Here is a 12,844-nt window from a genome sequence, read left to right on the forward strand (position 1 = left end):
CAATTTAGTCATAGAAATAAATCTTTACAACATATAAAGATTTATCTTGACTTGATGTGACTCAAAATTCAAGAAGTAAAGAAAAACAGTAAAAGGAGTATGTAAATAAGAAAAGGAAACAAAAAAAACGTAAGTAAGAAGATGATGAACTTATCTCTTTATGACTGAACTCTTTTTACAACTTCTTGAACAGATTTCATAATAACTCCATGAAGAGATCCTAAACTCCTTGCTCTGATACCATAAAGGATCTCATGAAAGGAACTTTAGATCAACAAGAAAGAAGAAGAAGAAGAAGAGAGAAGGAGAAGAGAAGAAGAAGAACGTGGAAGAAGAGAGTTTGGATTAAGGGAGAAGAGGGTTGCGTCAAAAAGAAATATGAGGGCTGGACGAATTTTTAGAAAGAGAGGAGAGTGCTTCAATGCCCTACCTCTTAGCCAATGCCTTTATTTATAGTTTAGAAATACCCTTAGGGCTACAACTTGATAAAACAAAAGACATAAAAGGAACACATATTTACACTTCTATGCCATCTTTATGGAAAGTACCATATTTTACACATATGCCACTCCTTTGACGTGTGGGCTTCTTGTCTTGAGCTTGTGGGCTTGAGCCCATCTTCCAACACTCCCCCTCAAGCTGGAGCAGAAAAGACATCATAAATACCCAGCTTGCCACATATAAACGATAGGATTTTAGATGTAACGGGTTTAGTGAGAATATCAGCCACTTGCTCTTGAGATGACACATGTTTGAGAGAGATTATTCCTGCTTGAAACTTCTCCCGTATAAAATGACAATCCACCTCAATGTGTTTAGTTCTTTCATGAAAAACTGGATTTGAAGTGATATGAATGGCTGCTTGATTATCACAATGAAGATTCATGGACCCCTTTTTATAAAAACCTAGTTCGGTAAGAAGGGTCCTAATCCATAAAAGTTCACTAACGGTATGGGCCATAGCTCTGTATTCTGCTTCGGCGCTAGATCTTGCAACCACATTTTGCTTCTTACTTTTCCATGTAACCAAGTTTCCCCCAACCAAAGTTATCTTTGTAATCTTGTATTCTTAATACAAAGTAGTTCTTTCCGCGTGTTTTCTTATAAATCGGTTACCCTCTTCCATTCTTGGTAAAAAATTTAGGAACTCTCTATTATTACCTGATGATGATCCTTTTTCACTGCCCTTGAGAGTCTTCGCCTATCAATGTGTTGTCCATATTTCCTCCCCAAAACACAGTAAACTTGATCCCAAATCTGTGAAGTGTATCTTCTTAGGATACTCTCACACACAAAAGGGTTATGTTTTCTATAATACCTCTCTTCAGTGTTTACTTGTGTCTAGGGATGTCATTTTTTTGAAGACTCTCCATATTATTTTGATAATGCTCCTCCAAGTTTATCTTCAGTACCATGTTCTCCTCGACGGATTGTACCCCATGCTACAAAAACTACTCAGCCCCCAGAAACACTGGCTAACACCACACCTACTAAGTTGTCAAATCCTACTGAGGTAAGTCCATCTTCTCCGATTATTTGGGCCCAGAATATGATACTCGTCCTATTGAAGTTATGAAAGAGCCCGAATGATGCACCATGCCTTCTACTTCTCATCCCATAACAAACTTTGTGTCTCATCATCGTCTATCCCCTGTTTGTTGTCAATTTTTATCTGCTATTTCCTCCGTACTTGTACCACAATCCTATCAGGGAGCTCTCAAACATCCAAGGTGGAAGGCGGCTATGGATGAAGAAATGCAGGTCCTTTATGAAAATCAGACATGGGCTCTAGTCCTCTAGTCCCCCTTCCTTTAGATAAGAAACTCGTTGGTTGCAAATGGGTATTTACGGTGAAACACCATCCGGATGGGTCTGTGGCTCGGTTGAAAGCTTGCCTTGTTGTTAAAGGTTATACACAATGTTATGACATTGATTATGAAGAAACCTTCTCTCCAGTGGCTAAATTAAACTCGAGATATTTGTTATTATCTCTGGCAGCTAACTCTTCCTGGCAGGTCTATCAACTTGTTGTAAAAAATGCTTTTCGTAATGGGGATATAAAGGAGGACATTTATATGCATCCACCACCTGGGTATGTGGTTGAGGGGGAGTCTATATGTCGACTACAAAAATCTAATTATGGTGTCAAACAGTCACCTCGTGCATGGTTTGAAAATTTTAGCCAAGCACACATACGGGCAGGATTTCATAGATGCTAATGAGATCACTCTGTCTTTATTAAAGACACACCGAAGGTAAGGTAATTCTAGCCATATATGCTAATGATATTATTATAACTGACAGTGATCCCGAGGGCATCCAAAAGACAAATGAAAGGATATGTACTGAATTCAAGACAAAGGATCACAGACAGCTCAAATATATTTGAGAATTGAAGTACTACAATCCAGACATGGAATTATATTATCTCAAAAGAAATATGTTTTTGACCTACTGGAGGAGACCAGAATGTTGGGATGTAGACCAGCAGAAACTCCTATGGACTTGAATGCAAAATTATGTGTGCAAGTACTGGAGAAGAAGTAGATGTTGGAAAATATCAAAGATTGGTGGGAAGACTTATTTATCTCTGTGTAACGAGGCCAGATATTTCATATGCAGTTAGTGTGGTAAGTCAATATATACACAAACCACAACTCAGTCATTGGCATGCACTAGAAAGGATATTACGATATCTAAAAGGAGCATCAGGAAGAAGGCTCCTCTATAAAAATCATCGATACTTCAACATCGAAGAATTCTCATATGCAGACTAGGCCAGATCCCTAGATGACAGAGAATCTACTTTGGGATATTGTACGATGGTTGGAGGAAACTTAATTACACAGAAGAGCAAGAAATAGAATGTAGTTGCAAGGTCTAGTGCAGAAGCAGAGTACAGAGTCATGGCACACACAGTTAGTGAACTCCTAGTGATCAGATCTCTCCTAACTGAACTAGGTTTTCTCCAAAGAAACCCCTATGAATCTGTATTGCGATAATCAAGCTACAATTCACATCACATCAAATTCAGTCTTCCATGAAAGAACAAAGCATATAGAAATAGACTTCCACTTCATACGAGAAAAATTCATTGTCAGCATCTTATCTCTTCTGCATGTATCTTTACTGAACCAGGTTGTAGACATTCTCTCCAAACCAGTCACTCAAAAAATTTTGTCCAACATCTATAGCAAGCTAGGCATCTACGATGTTTTCTCACCCCCAGCTTGAGGGGGAGTGTTATAATGTGGGACCACCATGGTTACACAAGCAGATGGGACCCACCATGAGCTCCAGAGGTGTCAATAAGAGTCCTCATACAAAGTGGCTTGAGCTAAGAGAAAAGAAACATGTGCTGGAATTAAATAGAAGATTTGAAGATCAAGTGGGACCCACAAAGATACCATGAGCTGATATCTCTATCAACATGAGCTAGAAGATCATGTGGGACCCACAAAGATAAGATCACGAGCTGGCTTTCTATCTTGGATCATGTGATTAAAGAAGAGTTAGAAGTTGAGTTAAAGTAGTCTCTTAAATAGATAATGTAATCTTCTCATGATAGGTTTATCTTAGAGAATTCTATTTGGAATGTAATTAGGAGTCCTAAGATTACTTGTAAATGGATTATCACCTCCTCAACTAAAAATAGAGGTGATTTTATCTCAGAAATAATCAAGCAAGTTACTTCTCTTTTTCTCCTCTCTCGTGTGAAGTTCTCTCTATCTCTAATCTCCCTTATTTTCCTTCTCTTCTCTCTCTACCCAAGAAACTTTCTCTTTTTCTCTTTTTTCTTTCTCTCTCCCCTTGCTCGAGGTAGTATTCATCGGGTCCTAAATTCAACAAGGTTTCAAGTATGGGATGAATGTGTTGTATTGTCACAGTCAGAATGCTATTCATTTAGCAAAGAACCCTATTTATCATGCCAGAACAAAGAACATATAGGCGCGTTATCACTTCATTAGATCGGTTCTTGAAGATGGAGTTTTAGCACTTGAGAAGATTAAAGGGAGCCAGGATCCGGCTAATGTGTTGAAAAAGACTGTTACGATTGAGAAACTGAAGTTGTGTGCAACTTCTGGTAGACTTCTCTTTAAGGATTGAAAAGTTGTTGCCGCTGCAAAGAAGATTTTGATGATGGATTAGTCTCAAAGTGGGAGATTGTTAAGATGTGAATCCTAATCAACGCCTTACGTTGAGTCAGTATGTGGATCCATGATATATTGACTGTTGTTTCATTAAGGGAAATTTGGGGATTTCACTCTTGTATTGCGGTTGCCCTAGTTTTCTCTTTATATTTGGGGCGCTGTTATTAGGATTTTATCATCGTCATGGAGAATTTTGAGTTACGACCCGAGAGAGGTTAGAGAAAAATACTAGTAAGTGTGTGTGATTTCTCTTGTAAACTATTTCATCTTCATATTGGATTATTGCAGCGATGAAAGACAGGACGTAGTCTCACCTTGAGACAAACTTGTATAGATCTTGTTGTCTATTTTTGTGGTTTTTTTTTCTTCTTCTATGATTATTATTTTTGCTCTTGTTAGTTAGGAATTAGGGCGTCTAATTCCTAACACAAACCTTCAGGTGGAACAAGTGACCCCAGGTACATTGAAGCTCACCACATATATGAAGAAGACTACTATCTATTTTGAGACGAGAGACCTCAATATGATACTCGGCACAACGTCTTCTGGGCTAGTGAATTATGTAGAAGAGAATTTACCTATGGACCTCCATAGTGACTACCCCCAAAATATACAAGACGTCATCCTTCTCACTTTCAATCAGACTGTGGGTAGCTCCTACGGGGTGTAGGTCAAGGATCTTATTATGGAGCAAAGGATCATCATGGAAATTTTTACCCACATCCTCACTCTGGGGAAGGGTACCTTCTCCTACCTCACCACGTCATATATCTTTTGGATGAGGGCTAGAACACAGAAGGTAGATTTGGATTTTGGATACTTCATGGCAACTAGGATGATAGCTATTGCACCTACCTCCCAAGCCGATGGACTTCCATTTGGTCAGCAACTCATGACAACCAGTGAGACAAAGGTCAACAAATTTGGGCTCACCAAGTGGAGAGGCCAATGAGTTCAAAAAGATACAATTCATAAAGGCATTGCAGATGGTCGGTTCAGGTGATGATATGAGCTCAAGGCCACCAGCTGAGAAATTCGAATTCACAAGAGAAAATGACTGAAGAGGCATCCTCATCCTCATATCAGCTTAAGGAACCCAAATGTGCAATATACAATTTGCAAGCGACCCAAGCAGCTATCCTTGCCACCCAAGAACTGAAGATAGATCAAAATGAGATTTGAGAGAGTTAGAGGAGGAATGAGACTATGTTGGAGATCCTCATCAGCCATTCAACATGGCCACCGCCTCCTTAGTAGTTGCCCCTTTAGCCATTTTGACAGAGCCCGATTCCCTTGATATTTACATTTGCTTGTTTTTATTGTATTTTGCATTAGCATTTGTATTTACAACACTTTTTGTATACACTTTTGATATATATGGAAGGCCTTTGAGCCAAATTTTATATCACTTTTCATTGCACATCTTTTTGATTATCACAGAAAGTGGGAGAAAACATACAAGGTACTCAAAGCATAAAATATCAAATTAAAACTTGAAATCAAATATGCAAAGATTAAGGGGGGGAGCTATTTCCCTAAAATTTTCACATTTTCTTCGATCTCACTCTAAGGGATGATATGATTTTATTTTTTTGACATTAGGTTCTGTCATCAAAAAGGGGGAGATTGTTGATATAGTGTTGACTCCCTTCTTAATTTGATGATAAAAAAAACTTAATTGAGCTAATAGTTGCAATTTAAGCATTTTATATGCACTTCCTTCAAGTGACACAAAAGGTTTAAGCAATGAATTATCATAAGGTTCTCAAAGACCTCGAGGTCCATGGAATGTCAAAGTGTTCTTGAAGAAGTACCCTCAAAAGGAAGCAAAGAATTGAAGACTAGAGTTTAGGAAGTATTAAAAAATGCCAAAACTCGGTCTATGTACGAGAGCAGACCCAATCCTTCCAAAACTTGAGGTACAAGATAGATTTTGAAGTTTTTGCACAAATTTTCATTCAAATAAGTTTTTACCAAACCATATATACATTTCGTACATCTTAGAATCACTTGGAATCACAAAAGTCAATGCTTTAAAATTTTGCATATGGAATTGGCACTGCGTTGATCGATCAAATTTGCCAATGATCGATCAAGAGAAGTGCATAGGACAAAAATATAAAGCATGATCGATCAACTAAGGTCGATTGATAGATCATCCAGAACATGGTCAATATGTGCTATAAAGTATGATGGGTCAACCCAGGTAGACTGAACAATCAATAATATTCAGGCAAAGCCAAATCATGTTGATTGATCGATGAACCTTTTGAGATTGATTAATCATATAGAACTTTGACACTAGGGACATAAAGCATGATCGATCATAGCAAAGTTATTGATTGATTGATTAATCATATAGAACTTTGACACTAGGGACATAAAGCATGATCGATCATAGCAAAGTTATTGATTGATCATACTTGTTATGCAATGCGAGTAGGAATTATGATTGATTGATAATACCCTTTACATGGATCGATCAACTAGTGTCATACCTAACGGGAAGATATTGATTGATCATACCATTGATCAATAAGTCCTTTTCTAATAGAAATATTGTCGTTCCACAAGATTGATCGATCAATCACTTTACAATAATCAATCAATGTGAAATCAACTTTTTATAAAATGGGCAAAAAATAACTAGTTTGGCTTGGGGAACTTATAAATACCCAACCAAACCTTCCATTGAGAAGGTAATGAAATTTTATTGGCATAACTACTACGATTAATAAGTATACTCTTGAAATTTTTTCAAGAGTTCTATATTTTGAAAGAGAGACTATTTTGCATATCTCTTTTATTCCTTTCTCGGTTCCAACTCCTTGCATACACTTTAGTCAATCTCCTATTTACTCCATTATGCATCAAAGGTTGGAAGCTTGAAACTCTCAAGGAGAAGGATATCTCTCCACGGGTTAAAGGGTGTAAGTTTAACCTTTCTTTTTTTAATTTTTATTTCTTGAAAGGTTCATCTAGAACCTTGCTCAATCTAGATAGAAATACTTGTTTGAGCTAGAATCAAGCTAATCTTTTGGAGAGATTGAATTGTAATCATGTATTCAAGCATACAAGTGGCTTGAAAGAGAGTCGAAATCTCTTTCTTGTAATTCGAAGCTAATAGAGTGATTATTAGTGGAATTTCCCAAGCATAGGTTCTTGGGTGGTGAATACCAATAGGGGAACATTGATAAAAAAAACATTTGGTGTTCATTTATGGTGTGTCAATTTTGTCACTTAATTTGGATTTTTTTTTACTTTATTTCCCACACACTTTAATTTTAAAGTTGTAAAAACTCAATTCACCCCCCTCTTAAGAAGCCACTTGGGCCAACGCCTAGGTCTTATCAGGAGACCCTTTAGCTTTTAGGATGAAAATCAAACATGGCACTTGGAGCCACTACCACCACAAAAAAAAAAAAAAAAAAATCAATAGAATGCATGTGGGTGTTTACAATCAAATATAACCCAAATGGCATAGTTACAAGGCTTAAAGCTAGCTTGGTGGCTAAAGATATACTAAAATACTATATAATTTATTTTGAGGAGGTATTCTACCTAGTAGCTTAATTAAATTTGGTACGAATTCTTTTATCTCTTGCCGCAAATTTTCAATAGCCTTTATACAAACTTGAACATAAAAATACATTCCTTAGTGGAGATATTAAAGAGGGATTAATATGGATTAAGCCTCTGGGTTTGTGATTGAAGGGGAGTCAGTGTGAAAATTATAAATATCTTTGGATGGGCAGTAACAACCACTCTGAGCATGGTTTGATATGTTGTAGAGATGGATCACGTAGTATTTGCCAAACTACTAACAAGGAAGTTGTTCTCCTAACTATGTATGTAGATGATATTATTATTATTGTTGGCCCAGGTGGTGTTGGAAGATGGCCCAATCCCACACATCTAAGTGTGCTAGAAGATGGGCTCAAGCTCATACGACCAAGGAAGGCCTACACATCCAAGAGAGGTGGAAGATGGGCTCAAACCCACAAACCAAGGAGAAGGCTCACAGACTCACATAGTGATGGCATCAATAGAGCTTCTGGGGGGAGGGTTAGGACATCAAGTCCATAACCTCTTCTTCCTTTGATTTTCTCCCAATGGGTTCCTCTCCCTTTTTCTCCATGAGCTAACTTCATGGAGTCCTAAAAAATCAACACAAATGAAGACTTGCACTTAGAGCAGTTGAATGTAAAGATAGCCTTTCTTCATGGTGATTTGGAGGAAGAAATTTACATGATGCAACCACATGGTTTCAAAGCACAAGGAAAGGAGAAAATGGGGTGCAAACTTCAAAAGAGCTTGTATGGTTTATGAGTAGTAATGGCTTCTCCAGGTGCTAGGCGGATCATTGTTATTATGTGAAGAAGCTTGATAACTCCTACATCATTCTACAACTATATGTTGATGACATATTGATAGTAGGCGCTTGCAAACAGGAAATAGATAAGTTGAAAAGGGAGTTGTCCAAGAAGTTTGCAATGAAGGAATTGGGTGCTGCAAAACAAATCCTTGGGATGAGGATTACTAGGAATACTAATGTCTTGAAATTGTCACAAGAAGAATATGTGAAGATGTTGCTGAGTAGATTCAACATGAATGATGCAAAACCAGTTAATACTCCTTTGGTTAGTCACTTTAGGCCATCTAAGGAGCAGTCACCTTCTATAGAGCAGGAGCAAGCTCACATGGCCAATGTGTCTTATGCTTCTGCTATTGGCAGTCACATGTATGCCATGGTGTGCACTAGACCAGACATAGCTCACGCAGTGGGAGTTGTGAGCAGATATATGAGTAATCTGTGGAAACAACACTGGGAAGCAGTGAAGTGGATTCTTAGGTATTTGAGAGGCACTACAAACTTAGCCTTATGTTTCAGAAAGTCAGACTTGGGATTATAGGGTTATGTAAATGCTGACATAGTTAGAGACATTGATGGCAGAAAGAGTACCATTGGATATGTATACACATTAGGCGATACAACATTTAGTTGGGTATCTAAGTTGTAGAAGACAGTTGCTCTTTCAACTACTGAGGCAGAATATGTCACCGTGACTGAAGCCAACAAAGAGATGGTATGCTTGAAGTCTTTCTGGAAAGAATTTGGTCTCAAACATGGGAAGAATGTATTATATTGTGACAGTGTTATTCATTTAGCCAAGAATCTTGTTTATCATGTTAGAACAAAGCACAGATAGGTTCATTATGACTTCATCTGATCGGCACTAGATGATGGAGTATTAGCACTTGAGAAGATTCAAAAAAGTCAAAATCCGGCTGATATGTTGACAAAGACTGTTACGATTGAGAAATTAAAGTTGTGTGCAACTTCAGTTAAACTTCTCTCTGAGAATTGAGAAGTTGTTGCAGCTATAGAGAAGATATTGATGATAAATTAGTCTCCAAGTGGGAGATTGTTAAGTTGTGGAGCCTAATCAATGCCCTAGGCTGATTCGGTAGCGGATCGACCAAGAAGGAGGGTTTCATGATTATTATTGATTTTCAGGACTCCATGAATTTAGCTCATGGAGAAAAAGGGAAAGAAACCCATTAGTAGAAAACTGGAGGAAGAAGGGTTATGGAATTGATTCTTCCTTACCCTCCCCCTGAAGCTCTATTTATAAATTTATGAAACTATTATATTACAATAATACCCCTGAACTTAGGGTTTAGGTTTTAACCATAGAACTTTAACATAATTACATCAATGTCATCTCTATTAGATGACACTTTATTTACCATGATGCCATCACTATATGTGGGCCTAAGGACCTTCTCTTTGATTTGTGGGCCTTGAGCCCGTCTTCTATTTCTCTTGCATCCATGGGTCTTCCTTGGTCTTATGGGCTTGGGTCTATCTTCTTATAAACTTTGATATGTGGGGCTTCCTTGGTCGAGTGGGTTTGTGCCCAGTCTTCCAAAACTCTCCCTCAAGCAGGGGGTGAGAGAACAGGATGAACTCCCAGCTTGTTGGAAATGATATATAAAATATTTTTTTGTTTAATAAGCCTTCATCTTTCAACACTCCCCCCATGTTGGTTCTCTCGTTCATGATGCCCAGCTGGTATAATATCAATGAGAGTAAATCACTCCTAGCCGCTAAGACATTGATCTGAAGTGTCCACCTCCACCACAGTGTCCGTCCACAAGACAACGACTCTCAAATGGTCGAGTAATATATGATATTAATGGGGGGGAAGTAACATAAATATAACAATAAGTTCCTCTATCATGGACTTCCAACCACAAAAATGTGATATATTTTTACGGGGATGAAGTTATTTCGTCATGGACTTCCAACCACAAAAATTTTGATATTTTTTACGATGATGAAGTTGCTTCGTCATGGACTCCCAACCACGAAAATTTGATATTTTTGACGGGGATGAAGTTCCTCTGTCATGGACTCCCAACCACAAATAAATTTGATATTTTTGACGGGGATGAAGTTCCTCTGTCATGGATGACAAATAAATTTGATATTTTTGACATGGATAAAGTTTTTCTGTCACAGACTCCCAACCAAAAAAAATGATATTTTTTATGAGGTTGACAATAAATAATGGTATGAGGCTACCTTTTCTACAATAATAATGTCTCATCAAAAGAGACGCAATAGCAGCAACTTAAATGGGTTTAGCTTGGGCCCAGTTAACACGACCCAAAATAATCCTTGCAATATCACTCATGAAATAATCCAATGCACATATAATATGTTGACCAGGGAATAATCTATCAATTCTTCAAAAAAAAAAAAAAAATTAATCCAGCTAGACAAAATTTTATCGAGTCGCGCCGAAATTTTGGGCACATTTACCGAGGCAGAAAATAAGTGGCCCGAGTCAGATTTACCCGGACCCGAGTTGACTTGGTCCGAGTTGGTCTGGGTTGACTTGGTCTGGCTGGTGCACTCAGTCGGCTAGGAAGGCTGGCTCGCTGGTCCGAGTTGACTCGGGTGAGTCGAGTTGCGTTGGCGCTGAACTGACTTGGCACCGATTTAATAAATCATGTTTCCTAAGTTAGGAAACATGAAATTTCGTATCTTCCTCTTGCCCGACCGAACAATGCGGAAACTCGGAAGGAAGGTTTCCGAATAACAGCAAGTTTCCCTCATTCATCCTCCCAAAAAACGGCAACACAACTTTGTCTTCTCCTCGGCACCTAACAGAGAGGGAAACAGAGCTTCTTCTTCCTCGGCATCTTCGGTGGAATAGTGGAAGGAAAGTTTCCCATAGCGCTCGGCGGGAGGAAACTTTCCCAAGGAGGCCCAAAGGAGTTTCCGCTCCCCGTCGACGAGTGGCTGTCAATCGACCTGCGGTGAGTTCAACCGGGAAATTTTCCGTGCGAGGAAGGCGGAAACCGTCTAGAAACGGCAATCACGACATCATCGTCCTCCAACGGAAACCAAAGCAGCAGAAAAGTTTTTTTCCTCTCGGGTGCAAATTCGTCTCCTCCAACGACGGTGGGTCGTCTTCCCCGTCAGCCAAACAAAGTGGAATAGCAACGAGCTTTCCGAACAGGCTGGAACAGTCATCGTTAGTCTCTGTTCTCGGCTTGCCAAAAAAATTGTGTCTCAGACCCATGCAACAAAGCTGGCGATGAGTTGGAAAAGATATATAGATCTTTCGAAAATAAATGAAAAGATTCTCCTTTGTTCTGCATCAGATGCTAGCCGAAGATGAACAACGCACGAGACGAGAAGAAACTGTTGTAATTTCTTTTATTCTCGCTTGGTCTTCGACAGAGGACAGGGTAGCAAATTCTTAGAAAATCAGTATGAGCGATTCTAGGGTGGTCATACAGAGCAGCAGCAGAATTGTTTTCATTCTGCTTGTACCAATGAGTAGCAGAATAGCAGACAAGGAATCACAGAAATTCCCAACTCTCGAGGATAGAAAGGAGAAAGCCGACATCCACCGTAAAGCATTGGGTTATTAGTTGTAATGTTCTCTGGAATGAACTTCATCCACAAGCAGACGATGCGTCCACGATGACTCAGGGTTTTCTGAACGGGTAGCAATTACATAAGTATAGGAGAGAAAAAAACAGTGTGTAACGCTAGTGGCAGGAAAAAGGAGCAACAAAATAAAAAAACGATGTTCTAGCAACTATGAAAAAAAAAAAAAATCAACAATATGAGAAAAGAAAATAATGGGTTTTTGAAGTACCGAAAACCATACCATGAGTCCTGAAAATCAAAGCTCTAATACCATGTTGATTTTCAGAGCTCCATGAATTTAACTCATGGAGAAAAAAGGAAAGAAACCCACTGGGAGAAAAATGGAGGAATAAGGGTTATGAAATTGATTCATCTTTAACCTCCACCTGAAACTCTATTTATAGATTTATAAAACTACTATACTACAATAATACCCCTGAACTTAGGGTTTTAATCCTGAAACTTTAACATAATTACATCAATGCCATCTCTATGATATGACCCTTTATTTACCATCCTGCCATCACTATATGTAGGCCTATGGGCCTTCTCCTTGATTTGTGGGCCTTGAGCCCATCTTCTATTTCTTCTGGATCCATGGGTCTTTCTTGATCTTATGGGCTTGGGCCCATCTTCTTATACACTTTGATATGTGGGCCTTCCTCGGTCATGTGGGCTTGTGCCCTATCTTCCAACAATTATCATCACTGATAATGAGTTGGAGTTATAGCCCGAGAGAGGT

This window comes from Aristolochia californica, unplaced genomic scaffold, assembly GCF_029961685.1.
Source record: "Aristolochia californica isolate CCGP_79_NKW_82.1479 unplaced genomic scaffold, dmAriCali1.0.hap1 SCAF_1, whole genome shotgun sequence".
In the NCBI taxonomy this organism is placed as follows: domain Eukaryota; kingdom Viridiplantae; phylum Streptophyta; class Magnoliopsida; order Piperales; family Aristolochiaceae; genus Aristolochia; species Aristolochia californica.